At 42.6% G+C, this 21,201-nt stretch overlaps 1 protein-coding gene across 3 annotated transcripts in view; it reads right to left on the bottom strand.

Moving 5' to 3' along the window:
- PPARGC1A (PPARG coactivator 1 alpha) overlaps positions 1-21,201 on the bottom strand; it is a 360,860-nt gene that overhangs the window by 175,276 nt on the left and 164,383 nt on the right. For 2 of the 3 annotated variants that reach the window (XM_083834449.1, XM_083834452.1), the window contains exon 1: positions 15,914-19,610. The exons of the other annotated variant lie outside the window; for it this stretch is intronic. The gene's annotated coding sequence lies outside the window, so the exon portion shown is untranslated. Of the gene's footprint in view, positions 1-15,913; positions 19,611-21,201 lie in introns of those variants that run through there. 3 annotated transcript variants of the gene reach the window in all.

The raw sequence follows: 21,201 nt of genomic DNA, 5'->3' as shown, positions 1-21,201 counted from the left end.
TCACTCTGCCCTTTCCTGACCCCTCTCAGGAGATTTGTGCTGCCACCGATACCATTTCTGGGCAATGCTAATACTTCCCACCAAGATTATAGTTGGCTTCACGCACTTGCTCTGTTAATCCCTTGTGACATCTATTCCAGTGCTGGGCATAAACTCGCCCGGATCCTCCGCTGAAGCCTCCTTACTCATCCTAAAGCACCTAGAGGGAGACTTCTGAGGATGATCCCCGAGCGGCTCGAAGACGAGATCTATTTCATTAAAGCAGTACCTGTTGTTTGTTATTGTAATAAGCCTTCTCAGTGGAAACCGAACTGAAAGCGTGCCAGTTCGCTGGTGCTGCTTGCTATTTCAGTGTCATGAGCAGGCTGCCGGTGTTTGTGCTTCAGCCTCCCTGCGTGACCCCAGCCACTCAGGATCTTTATGAAAGTAATACATCCCAGCCTCATCTACAACTAAATTAACGCCAGAAGTAAGACAGTGCCCCAAGTGATCAATAAGTGGGTTTTTCCCTACAGAAATATTAGAAGCAGCACACATCAATAAGCCTCAAATTTATGGGGTAATTCAGCTCCTCCATTTACAGCTTCAACAACGGGCCTTTGTATAGGATATTACATTACTAAATAAAATGTGCTACAAGAAGCTTCTCTGTTGCAGTCCTGCAGCTTTCAGGGCCTACAAGCACATGTAGCGAGGGACCTGAGATCTCCACCTCAGCTACGTCCCTTTCAAAACCAGGATCCAGGACAAAGCTCCTGGTGCCGGGCAAGTACGTGCATTACACTCAGAGCCGCTTCGGGGTTTAAATGAAGAGGGCTGGCACTGGGACCTCTGGAAGACGAATGAATGACACTGCCTTGGATCTTTATACCACCTCTATGCTCACCTTTAAAATTACGCATCAGAAACAATATCCTGTTGAATATCCCTGGTCTCATCAGCTGAGACATATACGATTAGGCTACAGAAAAGAATGATGTGTATAAGGAAAGAACAATTTCTCTCTAGAAGGAGATGGATTAGATGGACTAATAGGTCTCACTCATTTTTAATTTTTGTCATTCCAGGCAAATTAGAAGACCTGAGTGAAAGAATCTGCTTGGAAAGAAAGAAAGTGAAGAGAAACCCATTTGTTGTTTTTTTCTCCCCTCCTATGAACTAATTTTAGGTCATATAGCCACTGTAAACAAAGAAAGTAATCTGAAAATGCTCAGAGAACCATTAATTACCAAAAAAAAAAAGTCTTTAATTTCTTTTCGTATAGTCACTGCTCTTCTTGCAGAGCTAGCAAGCTCTGGTCAAGTATTGAAGCTTTATTTTGGCCAGACCAGCCTATTCTGCTCCGTCCTCTGGGGTAGGTTCACCTAGACCCCCAGGGAGCACAGTGCTTTGTGGGAGTCACAGTGCAGCTATCCTACCGCCCCCTTCCCTAAATCCTTGACTGAGCTTGGACTGTTCTTAAATTCTTTGACAAATCATTCTTTGAAATTAAACTAACAGCAAGAAAGGACGGCGTTTGGCTCCAGCACAACTACTTTCTGTTTAACGACCAAGCTTGCCGAACTCAGTAAGGTCACAAATAGCAACTTTTCATTTCCCATTTGTAAAAGGACAATGACTGCTGTGAAGTGTTCAAGGCAGAGCCCTGTCTTTCACACATTCTCTCTCCCATTCATTATGCTGTGTTTACTTGGGCGTTATGATAAAAAACGGGCATTCCTGCAAACTAATAATCTTCACTTTCTCCACCCGATCAATGCTGCCATGGTGGAGAACTTCCAAATGTCTCCAGATTAATTTCTCACAAATCATCACGGACGCTTGAGCAACAAATAGCCTGCTCTATTTCGGATAATAGAAGATTAGTAACACTAACAATGTATGGAAGAGATGAAGGGAAAATGGTATAAATCTTTAAAGTAATGCATTGCATCAATCTCGAAACAGGTTTCCTCCTGGCAGGTGCAAGTTCTTTTCACCTTTTTATACTACTGCGGGAGAGACCTTCGTTTTGAGAAAAGCAAAGAAAGCAAAAATCAAATTCATTGTCATTTTCCTCTCCTGTCCTCTTTACAGTCAAACTGGAATGAAATTTGCCTGCTTTTCTTTGTGAAGAAGGCCTCTGCACAAGTAGTGCCAGTAAATCTACATGTGACACCAACCCTCAGTGTGACGATTATTGTGGAAGTGTCACGGTCTGCCAGGAATTTGGCTGCACTTGAAAATTACTCCTTTTTTTTCTTCCTCTTAGCTGAGGATGCAAATGCTCCAAAAATGAATGGGAAAGGAAACCTGGCGTGTCTCCTTTTCTCCCAGAGAAATCCGACTCACAGTAAGAGCCCTCTGACGGGGCTGCATGATTTCCCTGCTCACCCCTTTCACAACAATACGTGTGAAAACAAGTGGCCATAACAGAAGTGTTTATCTTAGTCACCCAAAGCATTCCTCAGCTGGAGATGTCTATCTTTAGCACACACTACCCTTATGCTGCAGTGCTATTAAGAACTATTATTAAAGGCATGTTTGAAAATGACAATTACAATTATACCTCCGCACCTCACTAACATGAAAGAAGGAAGAACGAGCATTCTCCATGCATCACCCCAAATGACACAACAAGAAATGGGACACTCAACAATTATCAAGTCAAACTCCTGGTAAGGCCCACAAGGTCTTGAGTAAGATTGCTTTCTTCTCTCAAATCATTTGCCTAAATCATACGTGGGGCTTACTCAGAGATAGGGATAACGTGGGGCTGTTTGCCACCCTGTCCTCTTCCACCGCCACCAGACCTCCTCTTTCACCTTGCAAGTGGCTCCTACAAACACAAGCTCTATTTACACCTCAGAAGCCAGGCATGGCTCAGAGCCTCTGCCCAGCACGGGTGTTTATACAAAGCCCTCTACTGCACCTGTTTTTAGGACTGTGCCTCAATTTATTATACAGGAATATCACCAGCTCTTTCCAGGTGGTTTATGAATCTTCTGGACATGTGGATCTTCACGGACCGCTCTACGTGGCTCTAGGAGAGCTGGGAGCCAGTCGGAACAAGGGTGTGAACGTAAGCACGTCTTGAACGTGGTGTAGTAGTGTCTTCAGTAATTCTTCATTTTGTTTGTCACCGAGGATGCTGCACTGGTCAATCTAGGTGGCAAGCTACTGGGCAGGATGGCAAAGGAGGAGATAGAAGTGTCTGTCATTACAGCTGTGACATGGAGAGAGTGCGGAGAGTAGGGATGGAGGAGGGAGGGCAAGACCTTGTCATAGCTTCCTCGTCACACAGCACAAGACAGCTGCATTGCAGATGGAAGAAGACTAAGAGAGATTTATCCCTCATCTTCCAGCAACCCTCAGACCCATGCCTTCAATCTCCCTAAGGCAGAAGCATAACAGCATCCTCCTTGCTCTTCATCTATGAATCTGGGCAGAAAGACATTCCTGAGAGAAGGCATGGGATGCTCATCAGTTTCTTGCTTTTACCTACTCCTCTCATTTCTTTTTTTGAAATAACATATTTCATTTTCTTTTCCCTGGCTAAAGTCAACTTACCTTGTGGACCTGTTGCTTTCGGACTCTGTACCTTTTCCTCCAAAGGAAGCAGACTTGTAGCAAGGAATAGGACTGAGCTGAGATCACACATGCACGTCGTAAGCAAGATAGCCTCATTTTGATGGGTGACACTTTGTGATGCTGCTCCGGGAAAAGCACATCAGCAGTAGCTGGGCCCTTGGCACAATGACAGCATCAGGCCTAACCAGCTCCCTTCTGCGGCCTCTGCTGCTGCTCACTAATTGCTGAACCATTCCCTGAAGCCCATTTTCATCACAGCTGCTTCTACTTCTTCCCTAGTCCCTTCCAGCCCCCCCATCCCTTTATCCTCAGTGAGATACCCTCCTTCCCTCATCTTCTCCCAGAAACCTTTTAAAGGAAGAAAATTATGTGAAAAAGAAGGTAGCTTTCACATATTTGATAAAATTGTCATTTTATTTGTTTTGCCTGCATGCTTTCCTTCCACCCCCTCCCAGTCTGCTTTGTTTATATAAATAGATCACTTTTAAGCAAAGACTACTTATGACTTCTTACCAATGCAGGGAAAAATTCAGTGGGGTTGTCTTTTCAGACGTAGCTTCCAGGTCCTTCAGCAAAGGAACAGGCACAGCACCTAGTCCAACTGCTAGGTCTTCATAAACCTTTGTACCGTGCTGGGATTTAGTTCAGAGAACAACTCCAGAATTTCACCTGTCACCTGAAAACTAACTATGCTGATAAGAATTATGTGGTCCTATCACAAATTTATGCCTTAACATCTAAAGTCCCCTGAGCAAGCAAGGAGCCCCAAGGTGGCATCCTGTGTTTAAAACATGCAGGGAGAGAACACGGACAGCATTTAGGGGTTCACTGAGCTGGTCTAGCCCCGTCACAAGCGAGCATGGACAAACACAAGAACCGCGTTTCGTAAATGTTACAGCTGGATGTCAGACGTGGAGTGGCTGTAAAAAGGAACTACTACCAGAAGAATGGATGTTTTGTTATAGAGGAGCCCCGCAGGTACTCCCGCTTACCAACAGGCCTAGCGTAGGAAGCCTGAACACGCACGCCCCATCAGAGCGGCTGCGTGTAGCGCTGGCATTAAGTGGACTTGGCACACCGAGTCAAAACAGCGCGTGTGGCTAGCAGGTAGCGTCGCTGTCAGGAGGCAGCCTTGTGAGGCACCGACGTGAGAGAGTTTGTCAGCTGTGGAGCGGGGCTGACAGTGACCAACTGCAGCAGGCACCAAATGAAGAGGGGAACTAACTGCTCGCATCTGTTTTGCACCGATGGCACCGGGGATCAAGGTCTGCGGGAAGAGAGGGATTTCATCTCATGGCTGCTCAAGTCACTAGTAAGTAATGGCAGCGACACAGACCCGGGGAAGGATATTGCCCACACAAAATGACTTTCCTGTCTGAGTCTGACAATTCAGGGACTCTCCTTTTGTTCTCATTTACTTGCAAATAATGGTTTCCTTGTATGCCTACCAAACAATATTTACGCAGGACTGGATATATAGCTCTCATTAGAGCAAATCCTACTACCTAAATTGGGCTATTTGTGACTCTGCACCTCAAGTTTCACTCATCCCTGGTCTGAAGTGCACTAAAAGCACATTATTACTGCTTAAGATGCAAACTACCATGCTGAAAAATATCACTTTTTACCTCCAGTGAAAGAAGTTAAAAATTAATGGTTAGTTGAAACTAAGGTGATCAGTAAACAGAAACTCCTTGTGACCATGTGCAGGCTATTCTCCATCTGTAATGAGGTTATACTTACCACTTAGATTAATTACTCGTTTTCTTCTATCTTAATTTATTTTACGCTTTAAGAAACCAACATGTCCACTAACCACTCTGTATGTGATAAAGAAACACAATAAAAGCAATTTCTCTCCTAACCCCCCCAAAAAACCATTCTCAGTAATGCATTTTTGAATCCAGCATACCTTCTCCTAATGAGGTTTCAGCATGCCATAAATAACACTAATGAGACTTTGTCTTTGCCCATGTAATATATTTCCTTAATATAGCTTTAGATTTTCTTATGTTGCATGGAAAACTAACAGTCACGGAAAGCAATGTCCTCCAATAGCACATTAAAACCAAAAGTACAATTAAATATAAATGAATTCAGTAATTTAATTGCACTATTGTCATTTTTAAGAATTCAGAGAAAAGTAATGGTATCATTTTTTCTATTGGTAAATAATAAAAGTGCTGAGGGAATCAGATAATATTTAAATAAACATTATTGTGACTATACGTGATACAAAGATACCTTTTATTGCCAGGTAAATTCTGTATTTGCTAATGAAGAGATAGCTCAAAACAGGAATCTCTGCAAGCTCAGGGACCAGTCCTGCAAGCAGTCCCAAATAAAGGATGCAAGATTTGACTCTCTGTTTTTATAGAACTAATAGTCTAAGTACACGCTTCCAGCCTCAGAATGCATGCAGTTTCAACACCATCTGCAAAATGCAGCCATTTAAGCAGAGGTTTCAACCTAAAAGACTGCTACCGTGTAAAAGTGGTACACATTTAGACAATCTGCAGCTCCCATCATTCTAGCAGCAAGCCAACATTGTCTGGGTGAGCTTTTTTCCTCTGAAAATGCTATCTCATGATATTTTTCCTAAAAAATAAAAAAATAATGCAATTTTGCAGAAAAACTTGCGTGTTTGGGGCAGTTTGCACTTTAATCATATACGTGTTGAAGCCTACTCTATTTTTAAAGATCAACTGAAATATTACACTTGTCACCTCTGTCACCTTTCTTTCCCCTCAGAAAGCAATGTAAGGCTTATGCAAAATTTCAGTGGGAGCACGTGGAAGGTCTCACCACTGACTTTCCTCAAAAAAGTTTAGCTAGTAGCTCTTTTTTACAATTCCACCTTTAATAGTAAAATTCAGTAAAAGTAAACAGCTTGGACCAGGCTGGGCAACTATGCAGTGACATCAGGGGGAGAGGAAAGAGAAGCAAACTGTCACAGAACTGAAATGACAATACAGGCGTAGGCACTGATGGGCCACTGGTGGCACAGAAAGGCAGGGTGTAAAAATGGAAATGATCAAATCCAACGTGGAAGCAAAACCCCATTTCCCTAATTCCCTCAGGTCAGGAGAAGAAGGTGATCACAGCTTCCGACTTCTGAACGAAGTGGCACACCAATTACAGGCTGGGCATCAAAACAAATGATTAAACCAGGGTGGACTGAAGATTAGCAGATAAAATGACTTATGTACTTCAGACAGGGGAAAGCGATGCATGCAAATACAAGGCTGTTCATCAGATCTTACAAGCATGTAAGGCTTTAGAACAATTTTTCCAGGAGGGAATACTTAAGGGGTACAGACAAATGGAAAATGGCATGGAAATCAACACGGATTTATCAAAAGCAGACTGAACCAAACTAATAAGCTCCTTTGATATGATAACTAATTTTCAAGACAATGTAGCAACCTCGTCTCTCTGGACTTTGGCAAAGGATTTATCATCTGCATAGGAAATCCTTAGTTAAAGCAGAGAAGACGGGTTTAAAAGAATAACTGTAAGGCATGATGCTGATCAAAGGGAAGGGCAAGAAGGCTCATGCGTGGATGTGGTGAGACGTCCTCTGCAATGCTAAGCTCGACTCTGGCTACCAGCTCCTGAGATGGATACAGACCTTGACGGATGCAGAAGAGGATTGCTAGGATGAGGACTGGAATGAGAAGCACATTCTGCCATCGGCACTTGAAGAGTTTGACGCAGTTTGTGTACCAATATGGCACTTGAGTAAGGACTTCTGGTAAGAATAACACAGGTGAGAAAAGTAACTGGTTTCAACATGGACTTATGGAAGATACTAGATGAAGACAGTTCTAGAAGTAGCAGTGTGCTGGATTCGGTGTTCAGCTCTATGTTCCTATTTCCAGCTGGGCAAATGGCCTTACCACTTCTCTATCACCTGTATCCTCTTTTGTACAAATTGTGCATTTTTCCCAAAGCAACTGTTTTTTCCTAAAATAAACTCAGACACACTTCATGTGTGCTGACTCTATTTTATACAAGAGAGAGCTTTTCTGTTTTTCCAGCTAAATCAGTTGATCTAACAAAAATATTAATCTCCACAAAAACATTTCCTCATTTCCGTATTTTTCCCAGCTTTACAGTAAAAGTGCATTTGAAAAATGTACTGTTTATGGCAAAACTTTGTGGCCTATTTTGATAGGAAGCAATATTAAAAACACAAAGCCTTGTTTTTTTCCGTGTTTTCTCAAAATTCACACAGTTTTATGAAATCACAACAAAATGTGGAGGCCTCACGTCCTGAGTTTTCTGTGCAATGTTTCTTTTTAAATTCCTCTAGTACTTAAACTCAGATTACACAGTTATGAATAAACGTAAGTGTGCAGAGATGTGTGCAAGTCCCATATGTCACTCCTGAACAAGAAAAGCGACTCCTGACAAATCAGATCCTCATGAATGCTTGCTCAGTATCACATTTTGGCTCTACATGTATTGTTATGAGTCAGACTACTGGAATATCCCACACAATTGCAAATTGTGGGTCGAAAAAGACATTATTTTACTACAAAAAAGACATTACTTTACTTTTTTCTAAATTAAAAAATTAAAAAAGAATGGGAAAAGGATGATCAGCAGACAAAATTACTCAGGAGATGTTAGCTGCATTTCTTCAAGACTCCGTAGTCTGGTGCCTGTGGGTGCTTCCAGCATAGTAAGGGGGTCTCTGTGATCATGAAACCACGGTACAATGCTAAACTTAAAACCTAAGATCAGATAGCAACCCATGAAATCAAGCATGAGAGAGAAGTAAACTGTAAGGGCAGCTAACAGAAATGACAAATGGAGCAAGGATGATCAATATTAGGATTTCGATTCTAGCTCTAGATAGATAGAGAGATCATTCCCTGATGTCCCTTTCTGGCAGTCAGTATTAGCAGAAGTGATGTCAAATATTGTCATTTCATATCCAGACAATTGGCATTACTATCTCATTCTCCAAGTATCATCGCGGAGAGACATGCCTAGCCATACATCGGCCAACAAATCTGACAGGAGCATCTCTGCACGTTCCTGCTCTGAGACGCAGCCACGCGTTGCCAAACTGCTTTGACTCCTGTCTAGCTGCAATCCGACTCAGGCTAAGGGTCCTCATACTTCACAGAGCCTGCTTTTGACACATCTCTTTTTTTTATTGTCTTTGAGATCTTTTTTTTTACTCTTGCACCAGTGCTGTTTTTCGAAGGACCAGAAACTGCTGAAAAGAGATTAATGAGTCTTAACTGTTCGCATCATGGGAGCGGGGTTGCTGCTGGTTAGCTGTGGTTAGCCACCGGGGACCCCAATAACGTCAGCGCCCTGAAGAAATCAGCCTCCACGTGGCATACATGCATTTAGTGAGAAGTTAATGGCGCAGAAGAGAGAGCTTAATTTCCCTTGTAGGTATGCAGCTTCCCTTATGCAAGGGCTATGCTGGTATAAAAGGCCTGTAAGAGACAGAGGAGTTAGCGCTGAACAGGTGAAAATCTTGTACCAACACACAAGGTTCAGGGTGCAAAGGGACATTGTGGATCACACAGAAAACAGGAGAAGTGGTGGTTTCATAGCTGTAATGCTTATAAAAAGCTTTTTTATAAGCATTACAACTATGCTGAAGCGTTGAAAAGCTGAAGGTTCTTCGGTTGTGCTCACATCTCTGCTGCTTTTTAATTTCAAGCCGAGACAACTCAAATATCACTCTACTCCAGCTGTCTAGGTCCACAACCCAACAACAAACCAACACGCGCTACTGGTATTTTACTTCATCTCTGTTTAATAAGGTTAGGAATAATGGCTCCTAACTTAGAACATGCCTATTTTGGGGTAAAAATAACAAACAGGAAACTCATCCTTACCTTGCTCTTGCTAGATGTTTTTGGTGTGGCAGCAGCGATGACCTCTCAGGAGGATAACCTTCTACTGTCAAGGTATTCCTTTATCAAGTATTCATTTACGAAGGATTTCACTGCATGCTGCTTTAATATAAATAGATGCACCCAGTATATATCTTAATTTAATATGGTTTTAACTTTGTCATAAAATCGTTCAGGTTGGTTTTAGTTTAATAACAGGATCATTAGATACTACTTTCTTCAGGAAAGATGGTAGATTTATTCCTGTAGGAGTATTTGTGAACAAGCCCTTCCTATGTCTTTGGGCACCGGGTATTGCTGTTCATAGAGGAAAAAAAATCTGTAACTAAATGCTTACAGAAACTGAGAAGTTCATCACATCCCTTGGTTCAACACTAAAACATCTCATATTTTCATTACTAATAAAACTTGATTATATTATCTATGGCACTGAACGTAACGTATAGACAACTGCATCTTACAAATGCGATAACATACCAAGGTTATTGCACCAGACTGGGTAAATTTCTGAGGAGTTCTGTAGATTCAATGATGAAGGAACAGACAGTAATGTGCCTCCAGAATTTTAACAAGGTTATTTTTCTGTTTTTGTACTCCACCGTCTGTTATTTCAGACAAACATTTCAGATGTAGAATTACTTACATCCTTAAAAAACAGAGTGCTTTAGGAAGTTGGAGGAGAAACAACCGTATTAAGAAAAGTAAATGAAGAGAAAAGAGAAGAGAAGAGAAGAGAAGAGAAGAGAAGAGAAGAGAAATGAGCTTTATCTTGATCATCAGTCACCAAGGAATGCAAATACCTTCTGAACAAACTAAACCCTTTGAATCCATACAAAATTATGGAAAATCACACGAGAATTCATTTTCCTGTGATTTTTCTTACGTTTTCTACTTCCATTTTTCTTGGAAATATCACAATATAAGTCTCTTTCAAGATACTCAGTAATCCAAGGCAACAACAGAAATCCTGAGAAGTAAAGATATGGGTGGAATAAAGGGAACAAAACTGCTTATCCTAGAACTTTGGGGGAAAAAAAAAAAAGAAAAAAAAAAGCTTTGAAAAGTCCTAGAATCAAGTATTTATAAAGAAGTACTCTTATTTTTGCACTCATGCAATTCCTCCCTCTCTAACAAAGGTTTCAGATAAGGCATTATAAAGTGAAGGTACTGATACAAGACTCTCCGAATATTACCAATTTAGAGAAGATGAAAAATTTAAGTGTCCTTCTCTCATTTCAGCTGTTTCATATAAGTATAATACACACAATCCACCAAACTGAGAGCAGGATTTTCAAGAACCAGTCACACACCTGGTATTCACATCTCTGAGAAAAGGTAAATCAATACATCTCTAGTATTTCTGTTATGTGTGTTTGTGACATATTGCAAACATGGCCTTATCTGGATGTGAAATGCCTGCTACCCGGCACAGAACATGTATTTTATCACGTCGCATCAGAGCCTGCTCTGTCAAGTAGAACCCCCATTTTGCAGCAGAACGTTTCTGCTTGCTGCAGACAACAGGAGAGAGACCTGGAATCCTGGGCTGTTTATGTGGTGCAACAAGCAGCTCCGCTGCCTCCTAATGATTCTCCATACAGACACCAGCTGGCAGGGCTAGTGCTTGGGATTTCTCTTATCCAAGGCAAATGAAAATTGGAAACTTAGAGAAGATCAGAGAATCAGGCTGAGGGGAAAGAAAGGCTCCTCCTAACCAGAAGACATTACCTCTGTACTCTCAAAAGGAATGGAAAGCAGACCGGCCACAGGACATGGGAGGGTGAAGTGAAGCGAGTACAGAGCTGTGAAAAGCGCACCTGGGGGTAGCAGGATAGCCCCCCAGCATCAAACCCACTTGTTGGGATCTTGAAAGTTCCCACTCAACTAACTGCAAAGCTTAGGAGCGCCTGGGATCCAGCAGACCCTTGCACGTGACAATTGGACGTAGCTACAGAACTGACAGCATCCTTCCTTGGCGTGGAGGGCCTGTCAGGTCCACTGCTCTCACCGATGACTACCTGTGCTACTTCCAACCGAAGGCATGCCCTGCACTTCCTGCAGCGAAAACTGCAGCTGCAACAGCACCCGAGAGGCACAGACCTCCCCTAGAGAAGGAACGACTCTCACATGAGAGAGAAAGAAGCAGAAGCAATGCACTTGGTGTTACTCTTCAGTGACTTAAATGTGCACAGGATGAGGAAAATATGAGAACAGTGATGCAAATGCTCAGTACAGAAAATAAATACACCTTATTGCCAAGTAAATCACTAATCAATAGGTGATACTAGGCCAGCTGTCCACTTTGACTGTGAGAATCGCATCGAAGTTGGAATGTTTGACGTTTGAAAGGAAAAAAATACATCTTTTTATGTTTTACTTACACATCATAATCAGCAGTAAATAGGCTTCTTGATCATATCACAAACTCAGGTTTATTGTAAACACAAAAGAACTGAGGAATTTACGACAATCTTCTTACTTCCCACAATTATTTTAAGTAAATTCTTTGTGATTGTACCCTGAAAGTAAGAAATCCTCACTATGGTTTTACTGAATCATTAGATTTCCCTTTGTACTTGATGACACCAAATTTCTTTACTCCTCCTTCATGACAATGCTTGTTATCTTAACAGGGACGACCTTCCCGATCTCAAAATAGCTGTTCAGTGCAAATCTACCAACTCCACATTCACAGAGCTCTAAAACAAACATTTTCCAAATTATAGTTGTTAATAGTTGCATTTAGCTTCAGTTTATTTAGAAATAATGAATCTTTTCAACAACACTTTAAGCATGTCGTATTAGCCACCCTATTTTGCATAATGGAAATGAAAGGACCCAGAGTCCCTGAGGATGCCACAGGCAAGGCTGGGAATGAAACCCAAGTAGCTGCTCCTCACCCAGCCACCACCTCGCTTTGCCACACAGATCTGACTGCCCGCTCTCTTGAATCCTGAGTTTTGCACCCATCCTGCAAGCGACCATACATTATGCAAAGCAGGCAAGAACTGAGCTCTGGACTTTTAATTTTCCTCCATCTGGGGACCAGTCCTGCTTTTCTGCAATTTCAATGCAAATCAGAAGTATATCCATTGGAGTCATTAGCATTGCATCAGTCAAATCACCACCAGCAAGCTCAAAACTGCAATGTGTTATTTTAATAATGAGGAAACATGAGCATTTTAGAATGGTGCTGTCCTTAAACACGGACAATCAGAGGAACAGCTTTCCAGGATTTTTGGTGGAGAAATTTCATCTTCATCTACAAGTGCCAGTGTCAGCCCTTTTCTTAAAAAAAAGAAATTAAGGGCATAGAAATATAATCAATTCAAATAAGTATCGATTTCTAAACAATGTAGAATTAATTTAGACATTTACAAATTGTAAATCACCTTTTAGTAAGAATCAGCACCATATGTTACAAGGCAATAGATAAAAATGTTGATAGATTGGGTATGGCGCTCCCACTGAACCCAAGTTCATGCCCTACATTTCAAATAAAAGGGAAGGGGAAGAAAGCAAGGTCTAAGACAAAATAGGACTGCTTCTTATAGGCTTCTCCAAGCAAAACTGGAATTGTATCAACAAACCGAATACTAAAATCCAGACAAACTCCCAAGAGGTCAGGCAAAGTACTGTGGATTTACATCATCTTAACTGAGACCAGAATTTTGCATCATCCCTACGACGTACTGTTACAGGAGTCCTGAGGGAGAGGTATGTAACATCTTCTCATCAGGAGGTAGTGGTATGGAGACGGAAATCGGCTAATGTAGCTAATGCTACACAACTTGCCAGTTGCTAGGCTAAGAGTAAAACACAGATAACTAACCCCGAGACATTTCTTTTCAAGAAGAGGATGTCTTGTGTATTCAGAGAAGACCTCTTACCAAGCCTAGTTCTAGAGGACCGCAACTATTTTCATTGTTACTCTTCTTAGGTCCCTCTGTGAACGCCTCATTGCTGAACTAGCTTTCGTTTCCCTTTAAAAATTTATGTCTAGAAATACCACTTACAGCCAACTCTTGTGAAATTGCATCATTCTGAGCAAAGCCTAAGCCAAATATTAGAGGTGATTTACGTGTTCCTCTTGGAACCACCCAAACAGCATACAAAATCCAAGATGCTTCTGAAGTATTTCCTTTTGTAAAAGAGGAATAAGAAAGTCAAGAGTTTTAGTTGGAGCAGGCAACCAGGAACCACGAAGCTGAGGCTCTGTGTGTTATCAGAGCTAGGAAATACAGTGCTAGGCACTACACTTTCCACGGGAAAAATACTAGGTATTCATAGTGCCTTTGGGGAATTCATACAGGACACTGGTTTCAGCAGCACCCCAGGAACGTAGTCCCAGCTTCCAAAGCACACCATATTTTCAGCAAGTGTTTCATTTAACTTTGGAAACTGTGCTAAAATACAGTGAAAATCTGCAATCACCAGAGTGACTTGGCCTCAGCCCTCCTCGCCCTGTATAAAAGCAGGATGCCATTGAATGCTGCTGAGATGTTTAATTCATTCCTGTCTGAAAGGGGCTCGGACAGAGGACATCGGAGAATTACAAAGAAGCCCCATAAAGCAAGCAGTAGGTGAAGAAACGGAGCCACTTACAGATTCCCTTCACTGCCTGGAAGCTAATGCTAAGGGACAACAACCACGTCAAACAGGCACCAGGAGCTGTTACAAAACATCAGAAGGACAAAATGAACGCCTGCCGTCGCTGAAGTGGGGGGATAAATGCACGTCCCCAGTTCTGGCCTGGTGACAACATCTGCAGTTCCAGGCTGTGTCAGCGATCCTTCCCGCTGCACGAACTGGTATGTAAATACGCACACATCTGTGTGCACGTGTATGAATCGTGTATACGGTGTTGTGCTCAGTTTATGTGAGCAATAAGTGAGCAGAGGATAATTTGTAGGGGACGCACCAACCTTCTCCGGCAACCTCGAATGCAGACTCTGCTGTCTCAAGGACCAGGTAGCTGCCTAGAAAAGCTGGCACCAAGCATGTTTTGCCTCCAAGCACCTGGCTCCTCTTTCTCACCTCTTTCTGGACTTAGAGTTATGACCATCTCAAATATCCAGACGAGAGGCCAAGGAAAATGTTTTAAAGTAACACAAAGAGTTATCACTGCTTACACATTCCAGACTTCTGTTCAGCTGCAAATCCATTAATGCAAGAAAGAAAGAGGAGCGTGATGTGGGAAAGGAGGCCGTCTACGATTTATCACTGCTGTGCAGACATGCCCTGAGAAGAGAGCTGTGCTGAAAACCCAAATATAGGAGCGTGTATATTAGTGGCAGTTATTTCTGATTTGGTCTGAGGGACTTTCCAAACTCAAGGGGCTCACAATGAAGGACTGGCCAGCCATGAAGAGCCCGCAGTAAAGCTGAAAGGACATGTAAATTGCCCTGATATCCCAACAGACTTCTGCTGTTTCATAGATGCTATTATAATCCCAAGAAGCAAGGAGGAGCCTCATTTTCTACACTGCTCACTGAGGCACCGTGCTCCTTTTGGGCTTTATCAGCAGCTTTTTATTTGCCAAACGTGGACATCTCTATTCTGAAATTACAGCTACAAATTAAAATTCTGAGTGATTTCACAAATGGCACAATTTCCTTGAAAAGCTGGGTCTGAACTGGATCAGATCTTCATCTGGGGAAAACCAGTGTGTCACTGTAAGAACCAAGCATGGGATGAGCTAAAATTCATATAAAAATAAGAGCACTTTTTGTATGTTACTAAGGCATTAAGAAAGGCATACAAAAATTATATTTTCCTAAAAGGTCAAAAGAAAGCTCTCTTCTCCTGAGAATACATTTTGCACAATATTCAAAAAAGATGCATCATTTGGGGAAATAACTGTAATTTTGCAGTGGTATCTTTTTTGATGCCTAAAAAGTGTACCTTTGAAATGGTTGTGTATTCAACATTTAACAGCAAAGAATGAAAAAGCCTGTCAACGCTTTCTGAACCAGCTACGTGAACAAAAGTGTCAGAAACTAGCCCTCAGAAACTGCTGTTTACTCCTGCTGCTAAGCTTAAGTTTTTCACAGTTCTCCTTCAAGCTTTGCTTGTGCATTGGTAAATACATTCAAGGCAGTTTTCTCTGAAATGTGGTTCTTCTGTCTTGCAACATTCTAACTTTATGTCCTTGCTTTCAAACCTCTGCATAATGTGTTGTTTTTATTTTTTTATTTTTATAATAAGATAGGCAAGGAAACTTCCATAGTTTTTCAAAACATGCCTTTCATTGTGTGTTCAGCTTTGGGTATCTCCTGTCCATTTTGCAGGACTTTCCCAACTCTAAAATCAATGCATTTTTTCCTAACCCAGTTTCAGAAGCTTTTTCTAACCGCAGACCGTCCCTCACCTGCTGATCACAGGAGCAACACTAGTCTACTGCTCCAAAGGGGCAACGTTCAGTCTTAGAATTGGGAAAGAGAAAAGCATATACTTACCACGAGTGAACAAATTTCCGAAAGCAAGCTCTAATCTCACGATCGCCAGTTGTTCCCAGTCTGTGGTTTAATTTACTGCTGGGTTAGCAGGGTGTTCCACAATGCCTCTAATAATTACTTTCTCGAGGCTCTAATTCAACTGCAATTACCCACTTCAGAAGTTAGGGAACTGGTTCGCAGCTCTGCTAGGATCCAGCTGAACCACCCGGCCGAGGAGCTGGCCGGCCCCCAGCAGCCCTTCTCCCCACCGAGGGGAACAGGGACCACACCGATCCACGCAGTCAAACATCTCCTGAAGGATATCTCCCTCCCATGTACTCGGGATACCTCTTCTCGGAGCCGTTTTGCCACGAGGAGAACATTTACGTTCAGCTTTTAGGCTGAAGAGCCACACTACCAGCGCCTCCCTCACGCGCCCCAGCCGACCAGCTGGGTTCATGGCTCGCAGCTGGCCAAATGATCTAGATAATTAAAGGAGAAAAAAACCCTCTTTGCTGTTCAGGGATTTCAGTCTGTTTCATCAAGAACATTATGTCCTTGATCTCTCTCTGCTCTTTTTTGGCTTTTTATTTTTTATTTTTTAACTGCCAGATTTAAAGGCCACTACGACTCTGTATGGAAACTGCCTATCAGCCATCATGGCCCACACCCCCATAAAAGAAATGTCAGGACAGAAAACTCTCTAAAGACTGCTCGGTAGAGTTCCCTTAACTCACTAAAGGCCACACACCTTTGTGGGCAGCTCCACAATGCTCACTATGGGTTGGGGGAGCAACAAAGGTGGCATTCAGAGGCCCACCGCCCCGTCACCTCACACACCTACGGTCGGGCCCGCGCGCCATTTTAGCTCCCGGGCTGTGGCCCGGCCGCGCCGCCGGCCCCCAACATGTCCGCAGGGATCCTCTCCGAAACCGGCGCTGTGTCTGTGTCAACACAGGTGTCTGCTGCAGAGGCTCCGTGTCGGGGGGCTGCGAGAGGCAGCGGTAGGAATTAATTTCTGCCTGCAACCTGTTTGGACTGACGCTTCTCTTAAGACCCAGCACTCCACGCAACTTTCGAGGCAGGACCAGGCTTACCACATAGGGCTTAGGGCAGAAGAAATGTGTTTGCTTCATCATTTTGAAAAAAAACAACTCTTCACACATTTTGACTGCTGAACGAACATTTAACAACGTGTGGTCTTAGTGGCAAACAAGAAAAAACCTGTGCACACTCAAAGAGAGTCAGAGAGAGAGAGAGACATTTCTATTACGGAGTAACGGGGGAAAAACTGATTTATGAATTTCAGTGTGAAAAGCGGCTTGTAGCACAATGACTTTGCCAGGACAACACACCCTGCTCCATATCTAAGCAGTTAAATAGCGCAGAATTGTGAGGTAATAGAGCAGCTGCTAACAATGCTGCCACACAAGCACTGTTTAGTCAGCACCTGCACCTATACGACACCCCACACGTGATGAATGCTTAGGTTATCGAACGAAAGGTGATTCCTCGCTAATGCAAACAACAGCCTGAACCACCTTACCCCCACGCACATCCCACTGACCTTAAATTCGGCGCCTTTCACAATTAGCCTTCTTGCAATGGAAAGATTTACCCTAATCCCGCTTTGCCGTTCTCCGAGTGCGCAGACTCCATATGTTGGCACTGTCACTGCGTCTGACTGCACAGTTTATTCTGGTTTGCATAAGGCAAACAATATGGTTTGAAAAATACCCAGCTTGTACCTCCGTCACTTGACCTCCCTAATTTAGAGCACAAGCCCCCAGTGTGGCAGTGATGCTGTCTTTGTTGAGCTGTTGCTCTGTGATAGCTAATACATGCATACATTACTGCTGACATTTAAAAACATTCCTAACAGTTTGTGTGAGTACATGGTAAACAGATGCTATGGGATTTTTTCCCCATTATCAGTCATCTCTGAAGACTGCAGTGAAGTGACAGGTTGTTTGAGACTCTTCGGTCTAACAGTGAGAGATTTATTTTTAATAGAATATTGATATTATGGCACAAAATGCCATTTGGTGTTTACTTTTTTTTTTCTCCTAGAGCTGCGGTTTAGCTTTTTTTTAAGCTTTTGCAGCCCTCTGTTATATCTACTACTCTATTTTTTATGAAAAAAGTTAGAGACTTTTATGAACTCTCTGATTAAAGTACCTCCATCTGAATGCAGATTAAAAGTTCCAACACCTGAGAGCACTAAACCAATGAATATTTATATAGAAAAACAGCAGATGAATGCACTTTAAATCTTCAATGCAAGTCTAGTCATGGGGTTTATCTTATTTTAGGGCTTACTTTTTATTAAAATGAACTCTTGCATATTTACGCTACAGAAATAAATGCTATTTGCAAGCACAATACAGTAAGAATCTTACAAATGGATAGCCTTGGTGAAAAGTAAATTTACTTCTCAAACAGATTTATTTCTTTATCAAGTAATATTTAAGAGGATTTTCATTTCGTGCTGCTGGCACAGGTTGGTGCGGAGCAGGGACATGCCCCGTAACCTGATTTCCTCCTCAGCCAGCTCGGGCAGTTCGCAGGGCATTACGTGAGAAGCACAGGAGATATTTGGGCAGAAGGACCGTGGGCTCTGGCTGCCCACATCTCCGGGCTGTGCCCAGCCACCACCATCACCACGCAGGCAGGCTGCTGGCACTGCAGCGAACTCCTGCGGTGCTCTCAAGCGGTAACGTGGCCTTCCAGACCATCAAAGTGAGCAAACACTGCCCCTGAGACAATTTTTTCAAAGATTTTGTTTGAATCAGAAGAATACATTGTTTAAAGGACTTCCAGCACCGCTGGGAACCAGATCTTGATGCAGCCCAAGCAATTCCCAGACAGCAGACACCCACTCTCCCCAAATCTCATGTTTTGTACAAAGATTTGTTGCGCTGTCTCCAAACCTATTCTGTTCCATTTTGGTTTTAAATGTAACCTTAGAAATAAATGTTTACAAATCAGCTCATTGTTTCTTTGTTTTGAAGCTTAAAGCCTCGCTTTGATTGCTGCCTTTTTGACATTTTGCATAGGAAATATGTTTCCATGTTCACAGTGCTATTGAAACAGCAATTAGATCACCATATTCCAGCTGTTACAAGGTTTTGTAATGCATTTTCCAATAAACATTTTCAAGAAAACAGAACTATTTTAGTATGTCAAGCAGATATGCTAAGATATTTTTGTTCGTTTGTTTTTTTCAGTCTTATGTTTTTTCTGCATGTTACCATCCTTTTTTATGTTCCTCTACTTCGCTTTTAATGCCACAAGAATAAAAAGGGCTGGGATTTTGAAGGCAGGGAGTGGTTTGAGGAGTTCCCGTTTTGGGGACTTGAGGGGGTCCTTTCAGAAAACTGCACCTCTTATTTCTCTGATCCTCTTTAAGCAGGAAAACGTTCCAGATTTCCGGGAACTAACTGCCCAGCTTTCTTCACTCCCCTCTCCCTCCCTCAACAACTTTGCCACTTCAAAGAAAAAAAAAATGGTGTTTTTTTTTCCTCCTGACTGCTAACATTTAAATCTCCAGCTCCCGTGACACTGAGATGAATTCCAGTGGTGCACTGGACCAGATGCATTACAGGCAAAGGCAACAAACAAACACCCAGGTGCAAGGGGGCCATGGTACGGTACGCTGCAGGCAGACCCTCAGCTGTGAAGACCTCGGCGACTTTCTCCGAAGTCAGCTCAGTCCCTAACGAGGCAGCAGAATTTTGCCTTGGCTGAAGAGGCAGAACTGCGACCTCTCACTTTACGGTTAGCACCAGCCAACAATTAGGGATTTCTGTTTCTGGTACGCTCCTCAAAGCCTGTGCCGTTCTGCTTGCAATTTACGTTCTGTTTGCTGACCGGTGCTTCCTGACCTCAGACGCCGCATCTCTTGCTTTCTCATCTTCTCATACAAGAACCGTTATGATAATTTTTCCTACTTGTTGCTTTGTGCAATAAAAACAAAGTCTCTTGTTATAGCATGGGACTGCAAAATACCTAGTTCTGCCTAAAGCCAATGAGTTGCAACCAAGCTAGCTGATTTATCTTCTGTGTTTTGATTGATCACTTGGAATTTGGTATACACTAAGGAGATCGATAGATTGATTTTTTTGGTGTTGTATATCATTATCAGGGTGTAACTGGATTCTTTTTCCAGCTGGTAAAAATTCAGAGAACTACTTAGCGAAGGAAGGAGATTTTCCTCAGGAACTAGAATGGGAAACAGTCCGCCTTGACTTACTACCCTATTTTAGAGCTGGTCATTGGCTGTTTGATGACAGTTCTCGACTACTGTGCCCTGATGGAGTTGTGATTTCTTCTAATAACCTTAAGAAAAGAAACAGCGGGGGCCAAGGAAGACTCACAGACCTCACAGAAGAGCCAGGCACGAGCCACGAAACAGCCAGAGTCAGTGCTGCTTGTGGCGTTGAAGGGCTTGCCATCGCTCAATCCTGCTCCCAGCCTCGCAATTAGAAGTGCAAGCGTATTAGAGCTGCAGCAGAAGAGGTTATTTTAAGTTTCCTTCTCATCTTCTAGGAAAATGATCCATTATAAATTCTGCAGCAGCCTGTCTATCACTTACGGGATACCACCAAGTTAGGGCCATTTCAATCTCCCTCGGGTTTCAAAATAATTATGCACGCTTTTGTCACATCGAGATTAGTTTATTTGCAATTCCCAGGTGCCATGCATGTCCAACACGACATCGCCAAGTACTCCAGCACAGATAACCTGAAAAGGCTCCTTGTGAAAAGGCTTTGCTCTTAACATATTTCACCTAGCCTGAAACTACTACCTTGGTCGCCAGTTAAACAAAAGTATTGATTTTAAAATTGCTCTTTTAACCTACAAGGTACTACATGGCCGCTGTCCAGCATCTCTTAACTCTTTTATGTTCTTGGATGTACACTTGAGTCTGCTGAGCGAAATCTGTCACTTGCTCTAAGTTTTGCTGCGAGCTTCACGGAGTAACAGCTTTTACTCCGAGGAATTCTGCCCTGCTGGAAGAGCAGGAGGCTCAGCTAACACCACCACTTTTACAGGAGGTTAAAAGGCTTTATTTTTATTGCTAACTGTCTAATGAACTCTGTGACAATTTCTACATTCCAATATTGTTTTATTTCCAATTAGTTATATTATGTAAAACAGCCAGTGACACACTGCATGCATGATAATATAACCTAGCAAATGCATGGCAGTCGGGAGACTTAAACTCTGCGTCCCGCATCCTCATTCTCTGTGTGATGAGAGAACCAAAGTGGTTTCTGGAGCTGGCTGGTACTCCAGGCTGCTTTGTC

Source organism: Anser anser (genome assembly GCF_964211835.1).
Source record: "Anser anser genome assembly, chromosome: 4".
Lineage (NCBI taxonomy): Eukaryota > Metazoa > Chordata > Aves > Anseriformes > Anatidae > Anser > Anser anser.
The sequence above is the reverse complement of the archived record's forward strand: the minus strand, read 5'-3'. Positions and strand labels throughout refer to the sequence as shown.